Source organism: Pagrus major, chromosome 12, assembly GCF_040436345.1.
Source record: "Pagrus major chromosome 12, Pma_NU_1.0".
Lineage (NCBI taxonomy): Eukaryota > Metazoa > Chordata > Actinopteri > Spariformes > Sparidae > Pagrus > Pagrus major.
Window position 1 is genome coordinate 26,462,924 of NC_133226.1, and position 15,049 is coordinate 26,477,972.

Below are 15,049 nucleotides of genomic sequence, written 5' to 3' on the forward strand. Positions count from 1 at the left end.
CCTGCAAAAAATCTGTTAACCTGCTCATTAAACTCGCATCGTGCAGCTTCACTATCACCACGGCCATCGGATCCATCCCCATCATGTACTGGTCCTGTTTCCTCCCATTTCAGGCCCAGTGTGCATGATTTTGATGTGTGTGTTGGGGAGTGAAAGAAGACGGAGCCTCACAGGATCTGATTATCGGGCCAAAATGATTAGGTTTGCTTTAATGAATGCTGTTAGGAAGTGGCCACCGCAGAAAGAATGAGTCATGGTATTGATCGCCGCCTCCTCCTTCAGTTCTCTCTAACCTCCTCCCTCCCCTCCCCTCCCCCTTTCCTCCCTGAGTCTTTGTCTATCCATCCATCCTTCATGTCTCCAGTTCATCTTTTCTGCCCCGCCTCACGTGGACACGCCAGATTATAACATTTTTTTCCCTCCCAAAGATTCGTCAGACAGGATTTGAGGAGAGCCGGCATGCAGCCGGGCCGAGCGTTGCATACCAATAACGGCATGACTCGCTCTGCACTCCAGTCTGGATGAGAGAGGGAGGAGGAGGGTGAGGAGGGTTGAGGGGGAGCTGAAGAGGAAGGTGAGGAGGGTGAGGAGGAGGAGGAGGAGGAGGAGGGGGTCTTGTCACGAGAAGCCACGTCATCGCAGTGTGTGGAATCTATTTTTAGCAGCGTAAACAGAGGGATTCCAGCCCACCGATCATGGCTTCACAGTCAGGACTGTGTGGTGGGAGGATGGAGACGCTCTGTGGTGTCGAGCGTGGATGTGAATGAACGATCGTCTGCCTCCGTCGTCACCGCCCTCCCAACACCCGACGGGGGAAGAAACACTGCGCCACAAATAGACCAACGAGCTCCCAGTCTGACGCTTTCTCCTCCTGCTTCACATGCAGGATGCACACATGCACCGTGTCTCATATGGAGAACTGCAGCATGCAACCAACAACCATAATAACAATAATAATAATAATGATGATAATAATACTTTATTAGTGCAGCAGATAGTGACACTAAGATACAACTAATGACGCTGATGACGATTGGTTTTTGGATTATTACAGAAAATAATCTGTGTCAAACACAAGTTTATGATACTTACATGTTTTGTTCATCAATATAATCTTTACAGATGTAAATTTTGCTGATAACACTTAATTTCTTTTTTTTAAGTAAGGTTTTGAGTGTCATATTTCTATACTCTTCACTGTGGTATCACTATTTGGTTTGTTTTTTACTAAACTGAAGGCCTTGAATATGTCTTCCACCACTGATGCATGTAGAAGAAGCTGTATTTAGACTCACATTGTCAGGGTTTACAGTCGGCATGCTGCCCTTGTAAGAATGCTTTAAATATAGATCCATACCTACGTGACGTCCCCCGGTAGCTCCGAGCGGTCATGTGAGACCCAACGTTTGTTCTGAGAATTTAAAGCTGTCACGTTTGGCCACGTTTGAGGCGCTCGCGTTGAGCACTTACTCTAATTAACAACCCCTGGTCTTTGTGCAAATCCAGCGAAGCGTTGTGTCCTCATCAAATATTCACACACACACACATATTCAGTGGTCTGGATGAGGCACAGCAGCCTGCTTACTTGATACTTTGAGCGTCACTCCGTTAGTTAAAAGTAATCTCTGTGCGTCTGTTGCCTCACAGATGAGACTGATTGATCGTCATGCTCGCAGCTCTGTGAGGCTGCAACAGTGGAGCTGTGAGCTAAGTGATAACATCAGCATGCTAACAGGCCCACAGAGACAATGCTGAAATGCTGATGTTGAGCAGATTTAATATTAAAATGGCTTATTTTGTCCAACTAACAGTTGGAACCTAATCCGGGTGTGTTTTCAGATGTTGCATTTCGGCGAGTCTTTTGTTTTGGGCCTTGTGTGAAGTCTTTTTATCGAAAGGTGATGACAAACGGCACTGCAGCTGCCGTCGTACTCGCCATGGTGTCGTTTTGAGCTGTGTTGTTGCTGCAGCCGACATCATCGTCTGTGGCGCTTGTGAAACTGCAGGAATGGCAGCCACCATGCCAGACTTGAAACAATGATTGGTTACGAGTCCCTGATTGCGAATCAGAATTAAGTCCCAAGTGTCTGTGTGTAGTGACTTATGTGCAACTCGAGTCCAAGTCACAGACTCGACTTGGTGATGATAATTTGGTCGGCATCTTCATATAAAAACTTTGACATCTGGGAAACACTGTCCATCAGCTTTGACTGTGTGTGGTCCACCTGTCGAGTGCAACAGCTTGATCTGAGATGATGTGGTGGAGACTGGTCTCTGTAAAGATGTGGTGGAGACAGGTCTGTGTAAAGATGTGGTGGAGACAGGTCTCTGTAAAGATGTGGTGGAGACAGGTCTGTGTAAAGATGTGGTGGAGACAGGTCTCTGTAAAGATGTGGTGGAGACAGGTCTGTAGAGATGTGGTGGAGACAGGTCTCTGTAAAGATGTGGTGGAGACAGGTCTGTGTAAAGATGTGGTGGAGACAGGTCTGTAGAGATGTGGTGGAGACAGGTCTCTGTAAAGATGTGGTGGAGACAGGTCTGTGTAAAGATGTGGTGGAGACAGGTCTGTAGAGGTGTGATGGAGACAGGTCTGTGTAAAGATGTGGTGGAGACAGGTCTGTAGAGATGTGATGGAGACAGGTCTGTAGAGATGTGATGGAGACAGGTGTCTGTGGGCACAACAGTCTCTGAGATTCAGTCTACATAGTCTCACATCACGATGACGATATCAGCCCGGATACGAAGATCCATCTCTAAATTTGCCTAAAAGCAGTTTAGTTTATGTGTGTAGTGATTTTGCGTGCGGGTGATTCGCCTCCTCTCCTCAGCAGAGACTCACTCGTTTTCCAGTCAGACATTATGAATGTGAGTAATCAAGAGATGGATCTGTAGTCTTAATGGATGCTTAATCTCTGTGACAAATGAAAGTGGGTGAAAGGACCTGGAGTCAGTGCAGAGCGTGCCCCGTGTCACCCGCTCTGCTGCTGCATGTCAGCCAGCCTCGGAGGCTCTGGAGCGGGGCCAAACCGTAATGGTATTGGCCCCGAAGAGTCGATCTTCCTCCTCTTTTATCTCCGGGCCTTCAGATCAGCTCAGCTCTATTAACAACAGTGTCTTCCTCTGCTGTCCTGCTGGTTCCTTGTCTATATCTAATTAACAGAACACCCCCCCCACCCCTTCTCCTCCTCCACCCACCGCCACTTCCACCTGCTCACCCTCTTCTTCCTGTGTGCAGGTATGTGCATGTATCAGTGCTCAGCTGTCAAATTTAAAACCACAAGCAGTCATTTATTTATTTCCCTCTGCAGTTCCTTCATGTCAGTGTGAAAAAGAGGATATTAAAGGAGGTGAAGTGATGGACAACACTATGTGGTCACACTTTATGATAACCATCATTCTTAAATTTTAATTTATAGTTAGTTAAACTTTAGTCAATAGTTATTTTACTGTTAACACACAATGAAATACTATAAATCATATATTGAAGGAGCACTTTGTGGTTTTGTTGAAGAAATGTTAATGAGAAGAGAAAGATCTTCATTGGCTGACTTTGAATTTCTTCTCTTAAACTACACAGTGTCCCCTTTAAGCCTCAACAGCAACTTTACAACGAACAGTTGCTTGATAAATTGTTTCATTATGGCTGCAGTGGACGAACAAATCAAACGCTCTGCTGCCTTCAGGTGACCTCAAGATCCAGTAACACACGTAAATCACAGTTTGACACGTAGAAGAGAATCCAAAGGCTTTAAAAAGAAAAGTCTGGTCCCTTTAACGTCCAATTCTGAAATGAGCGAAATAAATCAGTGAATTTCTGTCCCCTCATTTCTCAAATGTTTGTTTTTTATGTGCAGTGAAAATCATTACAGATGCACAAAGTAGCCAGAGACTCAGATGGACGGTGTGCACGGTGATTAGCTTCTTTCCCCTCCCTCCTCAGACACTGATGCATCGCCGCCATTTACCAGAATGCAGGAAAGCGGAGCAATTTGTGAAGCATCACAACTAACCCCTGCTAGCAGCCCTGCCACCATCACGCTGCTCTCTGCCATCAACCCCCCCCCAACCCCATCCCTCCACCTCCACCACCTCCACTGCCCTGAGCTAAAAATAGCCCGTCCTCTCTCATCACCCAGCCATCACGTCAGGCCGGCGTTCACTCTCATTCGCTGCCCACGCCTCTTCATGTTGTGATGTTTTGACAGTGTCAGATGATCAAATTAGCCGTGGGTGAACATGTTTGGCATCCGTCAAGGAAAAGAGACTTCCAGCTAATTTCATACACGGAAGTCAATGTCTTTTTAAATGAGAGGGTAGATTTCATAATATTACACTCTGTCCTATTACATTTTTTTCGTGTTTCTCAAACTGGATTGAGGAAGGAAACTGTTTCGAAACACGACTTCTGCTCCATATCAGCTGTTTCTGCAGTATGAAGGTGCCATTTTTGACTTTCAGAGAGCTGTGTCGTAGTTCTCCAGCTCTGAGTTCATGTAACTGTGCACGCTTCATTCAGAAAACATCAGCCATTGAGTCTCATCTCAGCTGTTTTTTTTCATTCACAGGAAGGAAGGGTGGAGATCGACTCTGAAGATGGACTGCAGGTCAGTGTCAACATCGCACATCTGTAGTTTGGAAAAACCAACATCTTCAGTCAGCTGAGCAGGGGTGAAGGAAGTATTCAGAGCCTTTACTGAGATAAATATACCAGTAAAGTAATGTAAAAATACTCCATTACAAGCAAAAGGCCTGCATTCAAAAACCTATTTAAGTAACAGCAGCAAAATGTACTCAAAGTATCAAAGTAAAAGTACTCATTCTGCAGTAAATGACTCCTGTGACTGATATTTTATCCTGTGTGACATTATTAGATTTTTATCAGTTAAACAATTATTGATGGAGACAGGTCTCTGTAAAGACGTGGTGGAGACAGGTCTCTGTAAAGACGTGGTGGAGACAGGTCTGTGTAAAGATGTGATGGAAACAGGTCTCTGTAAAGATGTGTTGGAGACAGGTCTCTGTAAAGATGTGGAGATGTGGTGGAGACAGGTCTCTGTAAAGATGTGGTGGAGACAGGTCTGTGTAAAGATGTGGCAGAGAAAGGTCTGTGTAAAGACATGGTGGAGACAGGTTTGTCTAAAGATGTGGTGGAGACAGGTCTCAGTGGTGGAGACAGGTTTGTGTAAAGATGTGATGGAGACGGGTCTCTAAAGATGTGGTTGAGACAGATCTGAGTAAAGATGTGATGGAGACAGGTCTGTGTAAAGATGTGGTGGAGACAGGTCTGTGTAAAGATGTGGTGGAGACAGGTCTCTGTAAAGATGTGGTGGAGACAGGTCTGTGTAAAGATGTGGCAGAGAAAGGTCTGTGTAAAGACATGGTGGAGACAGGTTTGTCTAAAGATGTGGTGGAGACAGGTCTCAGTGGTGGAGACAGGTTTGTGTAAAGATGTGATGGAGACGGGTCTCTAAAGATGTGGTTGAGACAGATCTGAGTAAAGATGTGATGGAGACAGGTCTGTGTAAAGATGTGGTGGAGACAGGTCTTTGTAAAGATGTGGTGCAGACAAGTCTCAGTGGTGGAGACAGGTCTCTGTAAAGACGTGGTGGAGACAAGTCTGTGTAAAGATGTGGTGGAGACAGGTCTCAGTGGTGGAGACAGGGTCTGAACCATACAAACCTTTTAAGAACAAGATCTGTAGGTCACGATATCTCTCGTACTTCATTATAATGCTGTTATTTGTGTCGCAGTAACAGAAATCCTCTGGGAATTTAAGCAAACACATGCTGTGTGTGACGTCCTGACAAAATGCCGTCAGTAACACCACAGGAGCCGACGCAGAGTAACCTGCTGTTTGATCCGTGCAGGATGAGCAACAGGACTGTCTGGTGAGGAAAGATGTTTGACAGCATCACAAATTAACAGCTGTAATCGTGGCAGATGTTCCCGACGTGGATCTGCGTGTAAAGCAGGACTGTGGTGTTTGGAGAGCAGGGCTTGATTCTGTTAGCGTGGTGCTCTGCTGATGCTCAGATAAAGTGTGTGTGTGTGTGTGTGTGTGTTGGGCGGAGTACCCATCAACAAGTCATTTCATTCTGAAGATGCACGTCCCTGCAGCTCGCTGATAAAACGAGCTGTGAGCGAGGTACCGCTGCACAAATCGCAGAGCTCATTCTCATTCTCGGCCTCACTTCCTGTTTGTGGGTTTGCCAGTAGATTAAATCCCTGTTTAAGTTTGCCTTCTGTGATCCGTTGTAGTCTTCAGGTTCACCTTCAGTTCTGCAGTTCTCGTGCTGGATGTTGAAGCAGCAGCCACACAGTCCCCCTATAGAGCCCGTCTGGCTGCAGGTGGGATATTTTTAACCTCAAACCCGCTGAGACGTGTTGGCTGGATGTAATTAAAGAGACGTTTATAAAGCGTCGACATGTGAGTCATAGAGTTTATCCTACGCCTTCAGCGCTCACTCAGTGCACATCAGGTCTCATTCAGAGAAATACCTCCAGTTTGAGCCTCTCGTGTATTAATGTCACAGTCTAGTAGCAGAGCAAAGCCTTTAATTTTGAGTGAAATAAACTCCAGATAGATGAGAAGAAACCTCTCATTAGCAGGCTGCTAGCTTAGCTTAGCATTAAATCTGAAAACAGGGACAACAGTGAATGTTCCTGCAAAGCACAGCACATATTTTCATATGAGTTTAGATTTTGCATTTTAATTGACATTCATGTCTTTAAAGCCGAAGCTGCTGCCGGTTCCACATGTAAATGTAGATTACAGACGCTGATCCAAGCAGAGCGGCGTCACAGCTCCAGCCCGGATTAATAACATTTGCACACTTTTCCTCGTGCACCGATTCGTCGGTCAAAAAGGAGAGACCTGCGTTGGCGCCGCTCAGCTGGCTCATTCAGATTCTGTGGCCGGCGCAGGTGAGACAAACACACGGCGGGAAGAGGCAGGACGGTCACGACACCCTGCAAACAGATGCATAATGATGAGAGCAGGTGATCCGCCTGTGGGAGCAGATAAAAGTGATTCATGCACATGTTCTGCACGTCACCAGCAAACGCTTCATCTCTCGTATCACATTCAGAAAATAATCACAGCTGAAGTAAAGCGTTCATGTGTCAGCAGAGCTTCGCTGGATGATTTATGGTTTGTGTGTTTCACTGTGTTTAATGTGCAGAGTGTGAAATCTGATGCACATTTGTTGAGCGTTAAAAAAGGTTTTTAATCAGTGTTTTCTGATCACAGCTCACTTTTGATGTCCAAACTACAATAATTAGTGGATTAATCGATTAGTTTAAGTCCATTTTTTTATGCAAAATTGCCAAAATTTCTCAGGTTACAGCTTCTGAAATATGAATTTCTTTCGTTTTGTGTCAGCTTTTTATTTTTCGGACAGAACAGGACTTGTGGAAACAGAACCTCTGACTTGTTTTCTGGCAATTTGTAGATCAAATGATACTGACTGGAGTCATTTGTTAAAGTAAAAATGCCAGAATTTCTTAGATTACAGTTTCCTCTTGATGTTCAGACTGCAACAACTAGTGGTCCTGCTTACTGGACTTTTGAAAGTCAGTTTCTCTGACTTGTTTCTTTGCAAACAATTGATTGATTAATCAAGTAAATAATGGGCTCATTAATCGTTATTCCTCATGTTGCAGCTTCTTAAATGTGAGGATTTGCTCTTTTTCTCAGTCGTATATCATCGTTGTTGGAAAATTAAATTCTTGTGGTTGTGGACAAAGCTAAACACCTGAAAGCGTCACCTTGGACTCACTGCTTTTAGTGGAATAATGGATTATTTTAAGTCCATTTTGGAAGCAAAGCAACTTTTCTCAGCCTCAAACTTCTCAAACATGAGGAATTTTAGTTTTTTTGTCAGTAAATCGTTCACATCTTTGTGTTTTGTACTGTTGATGGACAAAACAAGACGTGTGGAAACAGAACCTCTGTCTTGTTTTCTGGCAAGACCAGTCTAGAACTGATAAATCGGGAAATAATGGGCACATTAATTGTTATTTTTAAGTAAAAATGCCAAAATTTCTCAGGTCGCAACCTCTAAAATAAATGAACTCTTTTGGTTTTAGACTGTCGGACAAAGTGAGACATTTGAAAACGTCACCTTGGACTCACTTCAATGAGCTTACAAAGGTTTTTTAGATCACTGCTGGGACTCAGTCTTTTTATTTAGCTTTTTATTGAATATGCACAGTGAAATAAATGAACGTATGTCATCAAATAAAAAGCAAAAAAGAGGAAAATAAATACAAAATCATTCACCAAACGACTCTTCACAATACAGTAATGTACATAAATGAAATTCTGTCAGAACGACTTGAAACATTTTGCTGTGCATGTGAGATTTACACTAAATCCAAAGGATGTAACGTTTATATTTACATTTATGTATAAAGTCTCATATTTCCTGTCCGACCGTCCAGAACTTCCCTGATGAGCTGCAGGCGCTGAACAAGCGGAGCAGTCGGCGTTAGAAGAGCGACGCTCACTGAGCAGGCAGTCAGTCCGGTGGGCTGCACCACCGACCGGCTGCATCACGACAAACTCCACCAATCGGGCTTCAGCCTCATGCGTCTCCATGGTAACAGAGCTTCCTCAGTCCCGAGGAGGTGGAGACAGCGAGGATGGGTTGGAGGGGTGGTGGGGGAGAGGGAAAACAGAGCAGAGGTGGATGAGAGAAGAGGAGAAGGAAGAGGTGGAGGGGAGAGAGAGAGAGAGAGAATCGATTCCTTCTCTTATTTCAGGAGAGGATTTAAAAAGCGACGCTCCTTCCCAATCGAGGTGGGGGGGGAGCGAGCCGGTGAGGATTGGCCCGACAGCAGACGAGCGCAGGGATGAGGTGGAAGGAAGCCCGGGCTGCTGGTCTCTGTGGGACCAGGATCTGCAATGGCCCCTGAGCCTCTGCCCAGAGGGCGGCTGTGGTGAGGTGGTGGTGCCGTCTGCGAGGTAATCTTTCACATGCACACGAGACAAAATGTTTCCTCTGGACTGAACTGTTGTGAGAACAGGTCAGATGCATGATGGCAACATGGACGCCTGCCTGTTGGACCTGTCTGAGGTTCTGCAGGTGGCTGCTGTTTGAGGGCGGATTTGTCATTTTTCTTTGAGGAAAATACGAAAGTGACCAACGCTGGATTCACGTCTGAGGTTCAGGATCAGCGTGACGGCTTCACTGCTGAAATGTTGTCTCGTCCTGTGTGCAACACGTCTCGTGGTCACGTTGGGCGGTTGCGATGTGCCGAACGTTCACCGAGTTTGTCGTCTCTCTGAAGGGAGGAAGCTGTGATGAGGTGACGTTTGAGTCACATCATTTTTATCTGATTTCAAGTGTAAATATTTAGTGGATGTTCGGTGCAGTTCAGCCTCAGCTGCTGATGATCACTGCAGCATGTTTAAATCTACATTGTAAGCTTATTTGAACGAGATTACACATTAATCACATTAATCGGTGCTGATAATCTGCTGTTTTGGACTGTTGGTTGGATAAAACATGATGTGAAATTGGCAATTTGTGGACTAAATGTTTAATTAATAAATTGAGGCCCATTAATCGATATTATTTAAAACAAAGATGCCAGAATGTCTCATGTTAAAGCTTCTCAAATGAGAGGATTTACTGTTGGTCTCTGTTTTATATCATTGATATCGCTGTAAAATGAAAATCTTTGGGGTTTGGACTGTTGACAAAACGTCTCCGTGGTCTCGTTTCTCTGCCGGTTTTATAGACCACCACACATTTGTTACACACTTGATCCGTGCAGCCAAAGCTGTCCCACCATAAGGTTTGATTTGTCCCGCCAAAATGGATTTTTTAAATACTGTGTGACACATACGCATGTGTTTCCTCATGATTATGATAATTCACTGGATATGCATTCTGCCAACACGTTCTGAGGAATTTAACATGGCTTTAAATTTTCATGAGTTGTCACACGTTAACACTGCAAGTAAAGATGGCTTCAGTGTGACGTCACGTGAGGGAAACGAACCAGACAGACTGAGAGATCATGAGGAGATCAAAAAAGTTTTATATCTCCCTAAAAAGAAACAATTTTTCAGTTCAGTTGCAGGATTAGCTGTTAGCGTTTAGCGATTTTTATGAGAGCTCTGGATGTCAAAAAGCTGGTGGATAGTTTTACTAGTTTCAGTCTGGTTGGTAATAATCTGTAGATTATTTTCATAATTAATTGTTTTAGTCTCTAAAATGTCCAAAACTGAAAAAAGTTATGTGGCGCAGAATAACTGAACGCTGCTTCTCCACGTTTAGTTTTGACTGTAGTGGCTGAATAAATTATCATTATAAAATGTCAGTCTGACAGCTCACGGTTGGCGTCCAGGCTCGGACCCCATCACTCCGACCCCCAGTAGCCCCCAGTACAGCTCCAGCTGCCGGCCTGAACCGGCTCGCAGGCGTCGCTCCATAAGTGGCAAATGATTTTCCTTCGACAGTCGACTTATCTCTGGAGCTCTGACTACAAGGCTTGTGGGTTCGAGGGGCTAGCTGGTTAGCATGCTAACTTCAATAGACGTCTCTGCAACACAAAACATAGACGTCTGACAAACATTAAAGACTGTTATTTCTTTATTGCCTCCTGATAATTTAACTTTTGAACAAACATTTTGCACCTTTAAAGAGTCAACTAGTCCAGTCGGTGATACATTCCTGATCTCTTATCTCACAGATGTTATCCACAGTTTGTAGCTGTAGATGTCTGCGCAGGGCTGAGAGGTGACAGTCTGTCTTTTAGGTGCTCACATCGAGTTTGAGTTTAATGTGAAGAGGTGGACGGCAGGCTGGGTTTGTGTTTTCAGAGGGTCGACCCCTGAGAACGAGGTTCTGCGTGTGATGGATCGGAGCCGTTCTCCTCCGAGTCCTCGGTGGCAGAGTCGGCGCAGTTTAGCTGCGGGTCGTCTCAGCGTGTCGGCCATCGCGCACGAGGCCGTCACCCTGTTAGTGGAGACGAGGAGATGAGACACCGGCTGTGATTTTGGGCTCAATTATTTTAAATTTAACCAGGAAACTACAGGAGTGTGTTGAGGTTCGTGCACGAGGACGATCATCTGTCACGCCACCCGACAGCGCTCGCATTGGTTTCTGTAGAGGCCAGTCCTCCATGTTTTATCCCTCACGCCATAATGCGAGGTGCAAAACTTCATCAGTTAAATGGATCAGAGTGGGTGGAGGCGCAGAGCTAATTTCCCTTTACTGTGGTCGGGTCGCTCTGTGGGAAATCAGCCATCAGCTTTGGTTCGAACCCAAAGCAATTAGAGGGAATGGAGCCGGACTCCAAAACAGATACTGGAGGATGTGGAGATGAAAAGCATTACATCACATGTTGATTGAGAGCTTCCTGTTATTCTGCATAATGTAAGTGATGTTTGTGGTCGTCTGCCAAATAAGAGGCAATGTTTTTTTTAATGTTGTAGTTTCAGGGGTTAAGTGCTCGGGACTGTAGACACTCAGTAGAGCGCACACCTCCGCCAAAGCCCAACAGTCCCCTTTAATCCAATTAAGCCTGATCTAATATCATCAGTTTTATTTGGATCTGCATCAAATTGTTCTCACTCATAAATACCAGCCACTTAAATATGCCTGATTTCTTTCATCAATATCCATGTATTATCCCGAGAAATAACCAATATGACAAAAAACACCCTATCCTGCAACTTTAAAGAAAATGTAAAAAAAAAAAATCCTGGGTCTGTCCATTTATCCGGATCTGCACCAAAAGTTAATGGGGTCTATTCTGGGTCGAGACTCATCCTCCATCTGAGTTTAGTGGAAATCCGTTCAGTAGTTTTTGTGTAATCCTGCTGACAAACCAACAAACAAACCAACAAACAAACAAACAAATGGACAAAGTGAAAATAAAACCTCCTTGATATAAAACACATCGACCTACTAAACCAAGCAGTGTTGGGAAATAAGCTTGTGATTTAGTTAAACAGTCGTGACAACTGTTGTTAACTGTTTATTCAGACAAGAAAAACACTGATAATGTATAAGAATAAACACAAGATACGTCTCATATTTAGTACACGTGACTGTTTACAACAACATGAGGAGGAAGAGCACTGAAGCCTCTTGTGGTCAAAATGAGTATTACAGAAACAAACAAAAATGAGCCTTTTTCCATCTGTTTTTTTAAAAAAACAGGACATTTTTTCTTTTTTCACACATGAAAACAAAACAAAAATGTTTCCTGAAATTTTTACACATGAAAAAAAAATTTCCACTAATGAAATCTTTTTATTTTATTCTCCTGAAAATAATTTTTCTCTCCGTTTCACACAAGAAAAAAAAAAACAATAGATAAACACAGGAGAGAAAACACTTCAGATCAGACTTAGAAAATTAATCACCAGAAAAAAAAAAGCAATCTTCACTTTTCCCCTCAGGGCTTCCGTACCACGGTGATGTTTTCAGATGTATTATTTTGGTCCAAAACCCAAAGAAATTCATTCAACAATCACGTAAAACAGAAAAATTTGGCAGCATTTTTGCTTTAAAATAAGTAGAAGAGCGTTCGGAGACTTTCCTCCAGCAACGTCGTCTTCAGCTTGTTCTTCAGGTTTTCTTCTCCCGAGTTCAGTCTGCTGTATCTGATGTGCTGACTCACAGCTCGCTCATCAGATGGAGGCAAACGAAAAACAAAAGCCTCGCTCTTCATGCGTGGCTCCATCCGTCTGTCCGTCTGTTGTCAGTTTTCATCCGTCTCCGTCTCACATTTTGCTCGGTGGGGATTACTGTGTCTCTATAAATAGCAGCTCTTCTGTCGGTCAAGGACTTATTCTTCACAGGATTCGGGGAGGGAGCACCACTCCATCTCCCTGCTGTAATTGTATCAGAGCGCAGTGAGTCAGGTCGGACGTTGCCGCCTCTGGAGAGCAGCTGGGATTTTGAATCTTCATTCATGGTTCATGCAGAGGACTGCAGCGTTGATACCTGGAGTTATTGTTTATTAAAGGCATCATGGGAATGACTGGAGCTCTGTGGGTCCAGGAGCAGAAGAAGGAGAATGTTTTGTGCAAAAAAACAGTTTAAAGATTCATATTTTCTACATAATCGCTGATCTCACAAGATTCAGTGTTTGTGTTTATGTGTGACATGATCGGGTTGATTTCAGTCATGATTTCATCTTCAAGCTAAAAATCAGTGAAGCTGCATCGACGCCTCTTTTATTTCTCGGTGCTGATTTGCACAAATTGCTCGTTTTCACAGACGTTCTCTGCAATTAGGTGGAAAAAATATCAGACATCAGCAAAAATCGAACATCATACATCCCTAAAAATAACCAGAGGTGAGAAGTAACAAAGTAAAAATACTTCATTACTGTGCTTAAGTAGATTTTTCAGGTATCTGTACTTCTCCTCTCTACATCTGAACACAAATATCTGAACTTTCTCCTCCTCACAATAGTCTTTGAATTATATTAATATGATGTGAGCTTCAGTAGCTTTGACCACAAATGTCCTTCAGAGGGAGACTTTTTACTCTGATACTCTGAGTACATTTCAGAGCCTGTACTCTATTACTTTTACTGGAGTAAAGAAGCTGAATCAGTACTTCTACATTTACCAGAGACGTATCTGAACTTCTACTGACTTTTGCAACCTCTGTAAATAATCTTAACTCCAGCAACATATTTTTTTTACTTGTGAGAAAACACATTTTCTGCTTTATGAGTCCTTTTAAGAGTATTTTCATAGTGTTGTCTTTGAATCCTTCTTCCGCCGCTGATCCTCTGATCTGTGTGCTTCGCTGCTCTGTGTTCATAAAGAAAACAGCGTTTAGTGTGACATCTGGTCCACTCCCTAAAGAACCAACGCTGACATCCTCTGGTCCAACATCAACGCCCGTCTATCCAAACAGAAGTGACAGAGTGATGACTGTGATGATGATTGTGAGGCGGCTGAGGGACGGTCGCGTACTGACGAGCAGACAGATGAGTTCAGGAGTCACATGACAAAGGCTACTTAATCTCAGACAGATTGAGAACGACTGTAAATCTGATGCTGAGGAGGAGCTGACATGTCAAATCAAAAGTGTGTGTGTGTGTGTGTGTCTGCTGCTGTTAGCAGGTAGCTCAGTTAGCTGAGTGGCCCTAACATAGTGAAGCATTTAACAGATACAGAGACAGATATATGAATAAAGTATAAAGCTGAATGACTGAACAAGTCAAATGCCAGAAAACAAACAGGGCAGCACGTCACCAGAGTATCTGTTTTGTAGTGGTCCAGACTGGGAGCTGGGAGCACCAGGGTAGGGTTGTTGGTGTTCGGGCCACTAGCACAGGAGCTGTGGACCGTGAGGCTAGCTGGTTAGCATGCTAACTCCAGTAGATTTCTCAGGAACACCTTTCATAGACGTCATAATGTCAAAACCTGTCATTTCTTTATAGTCTGCTGATCATTTTAGTCAATTCTTGAGTGTTTTCTTAACCAGATTTCTTACATATTTCACCTTTTTAATCTGTAAAAACTTCAGTCGTAAGAAAATAAATGTAGTGAAACAGAAGTTTGAAGTAGGAGGACAAATAAATACTCGCATTAAGTATCTGAATATTGTACTACAGTGCAGTACTATTCCGTCTGTGCAGAAGATGAGAGAGCTTTGTTGGATTTAAACGTTGACCACAACTTGGCTGAATCTTGGTGTGTGTGGACAGAGTCGGGATTTAGGTTGCTGGGGGATTTCAGGGATGTTGCTAGGTCAGTGGATTACCTTGTAATAGATCTGTGGGAGGGCTGGAGGACACACACACACAGGATGTGTTGGCTTGTGTTCGGGGGCTTTAATCCTTGAGACAAACATGCTAACTCCTCCTGACGCTGGACGCTACGATCTACACACTCTCCTCTTTTCTGCTCCTCTCCTCAGGTGTGAATAACGATGACTCCCATCCTCGCTGTTTGAACATGCTGCTTGGGTAGCGAAGCCGACCGAGAGGAGCGACTACCCTCATACACTCCTTCCCCTCCGCACACACACAAACACACACAGAGAGTCGGCCCGATTCAACCACAGCC